The 6,531-nt window shown below is 39.5% G+C and overlaps 1 protein-coding gene and 1 long non-coding RNA gene across 2 annotated transcripts in view; one reads left to right on the top strand and one right to left on the bottom strand.

Annotated features, from left to right (window-relative positions):
* The window catches only part of DSC1 (desmocollin 1), a 294,686-nt gene that overhangs the window by 266,590 nt on the left and 21,565 nt on the right, over positions 1 to 6,531 (bottom strand). The gene's annotated exons all lie outside the window — the stretch shown is intronic.
* On the top strand, positions 428 to 1,680 carry LOC106726472. The gene is made up of 2 exons (XR_001362543.1): positions 428 to 808; positions 923 to 1,680. It is a non-coding gene; the product is annotated as an uncharacterized LOC106726472 (long non-coding RNA).

Here is a 6,531-nt window from a genome sequence, read left to right as displayed (position 1 = left end):
CTTATTTTTCAAATGCCAGTGGGTAAATGGAATTTACATACGACATGTCATGATGTTTATTATGTTAACAACATCTACAGACTTTGTGGAAATACAAAACATGGCTTTCTCATGAGCAAAAGGGGCTTCTGACTAAAATAGCACCAGATGACATTTGTGAATATGTATTATAAGCAGCATTTCAGGTTCAACAGGATATGAAAAGGGATTACCAGGAACATCGATTTTTTTCAAGCCTCGCTCTTTTTTTTTTTAATTAAACAGCTACAGCAATTTCACTCTTTTTAAAAAATATATATTTTTTTTATTGATTTTTTACAGAGAAGAAGGGAGAGGGATAGAGAGCTAGAAACATCAATGAGAGAGAAACATCGATCAGCTGCCTCCTGCACACTCCCTACTGGGGATGTGCCCGTAACCAAGGTACATGCCCTTGACCAGAATCAAACCCGGGACCCTTGGGTCCGCAGGCCGAAGCTCTATCCACTGAGCAAAACCGGTTCAGCAGCAATTTCACTCTTGACGTAACAATGTTAAGTTAGTCAAGATTTAGAATATAGTCTTTCATTCATGTTATCATGATAGCAATGCAGTTCTTCAAATCATTTCTGCTCATTCAAGATCTTCAGCCTCTAAGCCACAGAGAGCACCCTCCCTGCTATGGCCATCGCTGTGTAGGCTGAGTCCCTACAAGGTCACTGTGCAGCTCCACTATCTCTAATTGTATATAAAATTCTCCTCATTTTTTTTGCCATATTCAAAACTGATATTTGTTTTTCCAGATGGAATGCTAAGTAATAAAGTGTTCGTGTTTTCACCCAGCAGAGTGGCGTGCAGTCTTGAGGATACCTTGGGGGAAAGAGACCCCCTAAATGTCCTTACATCTAGCATGCCCCCCTCTCCCCGATGCCACAACTCCCAGGAGTTTTCACCCAGCAGAGTGCGTGCAGTCTTGAGGATACCTTGGGGGAAAGAGACCCCTAAATGTCCTTACATCTAGCATGCCCTCCTCTCCCCGATGCCACAACTCCCAGGAGGGCGCTGCCAGGTTAGCCTGGGGAGTGCAGGCAGCGTGTTCTTCCCGACAAGGCTGCTGCTGCTTTTAAAGGCCTGCAGTGCACTTGGCTTGAGTTGAGGGGAACTTGACCCCTTGGAGCAGCCTGCTGGGTCCTAAGGGAGTCACTTTGCTATGACAACTGGGCACCCCTTCTCTTGTGTCTCAAAGAAGCCTTCTCTGGGATGTTGAGCTGTGCCTCTGTTTATACAGAAGTTAAGTTAATAGTCATAATAACCCTTATTCCGAGTTCAAAAGTGTACTCAGGATCCTCAAAGGATTTTAACTTTGCCTCTTAAAACCCAACTTATCGGGATATGGGAATGTTGCTGCATTTGTCAGACTGAAGAGGAAACCATGCCGCAGCAGGAAAGGTTCTATAGTGGAATAATTGCAATTCAATGTGTTCTGAAACGAAAACACATCAGCCTTGTCTCAGAGGACCTAAAGTTGATTTGCCGTGTAAAATAACTTCAAAGCAAAAAATGTATCTGTATTTTTTCATCAAAAATAAAAATTGTTTTAAGCAGAAAAAAAATGTAAACTGTCTTTTTACTTGCTGTATCATCAATTTACAACTATATACTTTAATAGTATAACATCGTTATAATAAAACCTTTTGATGACAAACTTATGAGTACTTCCTTAACCATTCACTAAAGGCTGAACTACTCTCTATAATCAATAGTTACTTAAAAATATGATATAAGAAAGTGACTTCCATCTATGTTTTTGTCATTTTCCCAGCTGACGCCTATCCCGCCTCCTCCCAGGCGGGAAGGACATACCAGGAGCCCCAGGACCTTCCTCAGGTGGATGCAGACGGTGCTGGGTGAGGTCAGGGCTAACTCTGGCTAACTGGAAGCTGTAACGCGTTTATTATTTGTTTGGTAACCTAGCATCATCTTTCAGGCAAAAGTCTTGGCATTCTATGATGACTCAGAGAGAAAGGTTGGAATAAAGAGAAGGTAAGGTTTCCAGCCTAACATGATGAAAAAAAATATACCATGGCTCTGGTGTCAGCGTTAGCCACAGCGGGGGGTTGCTCCCCACTAAATGCTTGTCATTTTATGTCTCTTATTTTTTTTAAGAAATGCCACAAGATAAGTCCCTTCAGAACTTCAGATCTTGCTTCTGACTGACCTTCCTCACTCTTAAATGCGGACTTGGACTTGAGGTACGGGAAGCAGAAACTGGATTAGCATGGATGTTGAGTGAAGAAAGTGGGCGGCTTAACTCGGATGATCAACTCAATTTCAGGAAAAATGAAGGCCATGTAGGTAAATGCCACCAGTTTCTCCTATTCTTAGAAAAGTCAAGGAATAAAAATCTTAATTTTCAAAACCAAGAGCATAAAGGGAATACATCCAACTGACTAGCTTCGATGCAACTAATAATTAAGAAACAAGTGACCGTTCAGGGTCTTTCCTTCCTGCTCTTGGCAACTCAGCACTTTCTCAGCTCCTTTACCGGGTGACAGAGAGTAACTGAGTCACAGGTTATGTGGGTTAACACTTGTTCAACAACACAGGCCGGGAGGCTCTGTGTCAGGGGAATAACTGGTCAGAAAACAAGACAACCATTTGCATTCCAGGTGACAGAAAGGACACGCCTTCTAGGACGAACATTGAGGTTCCTGAGCTTTATCCGATCCAGGCTGCGCTGAGATCCACTCCCACAAGACCACGGCCATGCTAGGTTGGTGTCTTTACTTTCTTTTTCGTTAATACAATGGCTTTTGGTTCTTTTTACAAATACAACCCAAAAAATCTAAACACACACAGATGTAGCTAAAACTCAAGAGAATGATTGTCTAAAAAAACAAATGTCAATGAATGCAGCTAGCAGAGTGGGAAGAAACGAGACATGGTGAGGGCTGCCTACCAGGCGGCCAGGAGAGTGACATGTTCTCATTTCATTCTTAAAGAACCCTCAGATTGCAGCCATGAAAACAGAGACTCCGGAAAAGCAAAGTGGCTTCCTCAAGGTCGTACAATACTGTGACACAAATGTAAAGGTCTGACTATAATTACTCAGCACTACTGACAATTATTACTCTCAGAATAATCTATTTCCAGCTCTAAGATTTGAGTTGAACACGAAAATTTAGAAAGAATACAAAGAAAACAGTCAAAATCATTTTTTTAAATGTAAAAGATTAGAAATCTAGATATAATCCTAAAGATTAAAGAAGCCATATAATGTAGGCATATACATATATATACAAGGGTTGGCAAAATTAGGTTTACAGTTGTAAGTACAAGAAACAGTTTCTTTGCATATTATTATTTGTTAATTATGTATTATTACTACAACTGTAAACCTGCTTTTGCCCACCCACGTGTATATGTGTGTGTGTGTGTGTGTGTACATAGAGAGAGAACAAACAGTTATACATATCTCTCTGTATATCTAGTATTGAGAGATAGAAAGAAAGAGAGAAAAAAGTAGAGATAGAGAGATGGATTAAAATAATGCAAGTACATGATTTGCTGCTATTTTCAAGTATGTGTGAGGTTATTTTTCAAGGCACAATGTCCAGTTCTCTTCCATATTTAACAACAAAACAAGCTACATAGAAGTCATGTAATCTTTTTCGGGAAACTCCTTAAGAATTATTTTGACAGTACACTTTTAGAAGAGGTTATATGAATGTCTAGATATAAGCATAACTTTTTTTAAATTTGGTATTTGTAAATATTGTGAAATGATCACCACAATAAATCTAGTTAACAACCGTCACCCTACATAATTACAAAAAAATGTTTTCTTTTGTGATGAGGAGTTTTAAGATCTAGTCTCAGCAACTTTCAAATATGCAGTTCAGTATTATTAACTATAGTGACCACGCTGTACATTACATCCCCAGGGCTTATTTCTTTTATAACTAGAATAATAAATTTGTACCTTTCGACCCCCTTCACCCTCCCCCCCACCACCACTACCACCCCATCACCACCACCGCCCCTGGCTTCTGGAAACCACCAATTTGTTCTCTGTATCTATGAGCTTGTTTTTTGTTTTGTTTTGTTTTGTTTTTAAATAATAACTTTAAGTGGATGTATTCATCTTAGTTTTCCCATGATTTGTGAAAAACAACACCTTTTAACAGTCACAACTATTCTACTCCTTAAAGCCATCTCTGTTAGGTCGCCGAAGGAGGAACGCATGAGGCCAGAATGGTGAGGGATTACGAGTTTATTTCATCCGCACCACACACCCGGTGGCAATCTCCATTCCTCCTTTATTCCCTTGAAGTACATGGGACCATTGTATTTTTAACCAGTTAACTGCCACGCATCCAAAACTGAAACCATCCCCTCGCCACAATATTTTGAATTTAATTGCATCTATAGATGATTATGGCGTACAAATGGTTAATTTTATGCCTCAGAACATCTCTGCTTTTTTCTGTGTGCTGAATTTTTCATTATTAAATTAGCAAGCAGAAAATTTCATGTGAAAACACAGAACACCAGATCATGATAATATAAGCAAAACACTGGTATGGAAAAAATACGTATGTCCTCATTTCTCAGAAGGCGCAGGAAGCATTTATATGGTTTCCTAATCAAGAAGAGACTGCAAAAAGCTTTCTTAAGTATAAAGCAGTACACAAGCAGGTAATCCCGTACTTACTTAGCTGGCATAATGACATGGTTTTCGCTCCTGCAAGGCGGCATTTTTACTAAGCCAGAAATGAGTATCTAAACACAAAATGTGAGATTGACTCCAGTTACAGCTTCCCGTGTCCCCCTGTCCAACTGACTCGCTTGCACACACATTTGCCTCAGGCAACCATGTCCCTTGGCTTAGCTGAAGCAGGGTCTTCCTATCATCAGCTCCATGGACTGGACATACATGCACGAAGTCAGCTCTCTAAATTTATTATTCAAAAGAGAAGAATCGCCTGGATTTGTCACCTTTCTTAGGTAGAGCAGAATGAAGATGTCTTGTTTGACCAAACTTTTACTTTTTCTCATCCATATTTTTACTAATCAACTTCTGATTAGTAAAAAAAAAAAAAAATGTGTAACAGAAAATGGAAGTATTAGTCAAAGGGTACAAAGATTTGGTTATACAAGATGAGTAAGTCCCAGAGATCTACTGTATAGCACAGAGCCTACAGTTAATCATATTATATTATATACTTAAAATTTTCCTAAGAGGGCAAATCTTATGTTAAGTACTCTTATCATAAAAATAATAACAACAATAAGATGGTGTAAGGAAACTCTTGGAGGTGATGAATAGGTTTATAGCATCAATTGTGGTGATGATTTCTGGGTACATACTTGTCTCCAATCTCATCAAGTTGCCTATATTAATATGGACAACCTTTTGTCTGTATGTCAAAAAATTAATGTGTAATAAACCCTTAGTCTAATAGGTTCTGATTATATTTATTCTTCTGTATCTTCCCTCTGCTTCTCAGCTGTTATGAATTGCTATGGGAATTTCCTCAGAAGATACTGTATGGCTGCTCGTAGCTGAACTCTCAGTTGATTTTCTAACCTGCCACTCTTTCTGTTGCCTTTCTTCGACCCTAGAACTGTCCCTCTTTGTGCTGGCCTGTGAATATCCTTTTAAAGATGCAAACCAAGGCCTATGCTGTCCAGCTGACAGAGGCAACAAAGACTCGAGGGCCTGCAGGACAAGCCAGCGCATGCTGTTGCTAACTCAGCCAGCCAGCTGTGGGTAGACTAGGATGTTTCCACTGAAAGAACAAGTCAGGAGATGCTGTTGGATATTTTCATAGGAAACAATGAGTTATCAGGCAAAGAAAACCTGCTAAAGTTTGCAGAAAATCAAAACTACTACAGGAGGACCTAAGAGAAAAATTTTAAATCTCACTCTATCTATTAGTCAACCAAAAATAATGGTATGTTATACATATGTTAATGGTTAACAAAAGGTAAACTTGAAATGGTTTGGGTTTCATTTGGTTTTTTAATTCTGTGTTTTAAGTTAATGTCTAAGAGTTCAGGCTTTGGAGACAAACTACTTGAGTTCAAATCACAGCTCCCCCACTTACTAGCTGTGTGTCTTTGGGCAACTTAACCTCTTTGCACATCCTTGTCATTTATAATTTAAATCATCAAAATGAACTCAACTCAAGAGTGCTGACAGCCAAGCCACTGAAACCATACGAACTCAAAACATGATCTAATCCAAAGTCTTACTGTACAGATGCTTAAAAAACAGGCTGAAAAGGAACTTGCTAATCAAAGGCAGAGTCAGGAATTGACTTCGCTAATTCTCGTTCTGCAATTCTAAACTCTGGCTGAAATATTTCTTTCTCGCTAATCTTTTGCCTTAGCCACAGGCGTGTTCCATCTAGTCTGTCCTACACTGGAATTCCTCTGAATACACAGGCAAATAGGGATGAGCAGCCAAGCTCATGAGAATCGGCACTGCAAGTTTCCGTGGAGCTTCCTTGGAAACGGGCAGAGTGGAGGCTTTTTCCCTAAGTTCTA

Source organism: Myotis brandtii, unplaced genomic scaffold (assembly GCF_000412655.1).
Source record: "Myotis brandtii unplaced genomic scaffold, ASM41265v1 scaffold107, whole genome shotgun sequence".
In the NCBI taxonomy this organism is placed as follows: Eukaryota; Metazoa; Chordata; class Mammalia; order Chiroptera; family Vespertilionidae; genus Myotis; species Myotis brandtii.
Note: the sequence above shows the minus strand (reverse complement) of the source record. Positions and strands in the feature narration are given on the sequence as shown.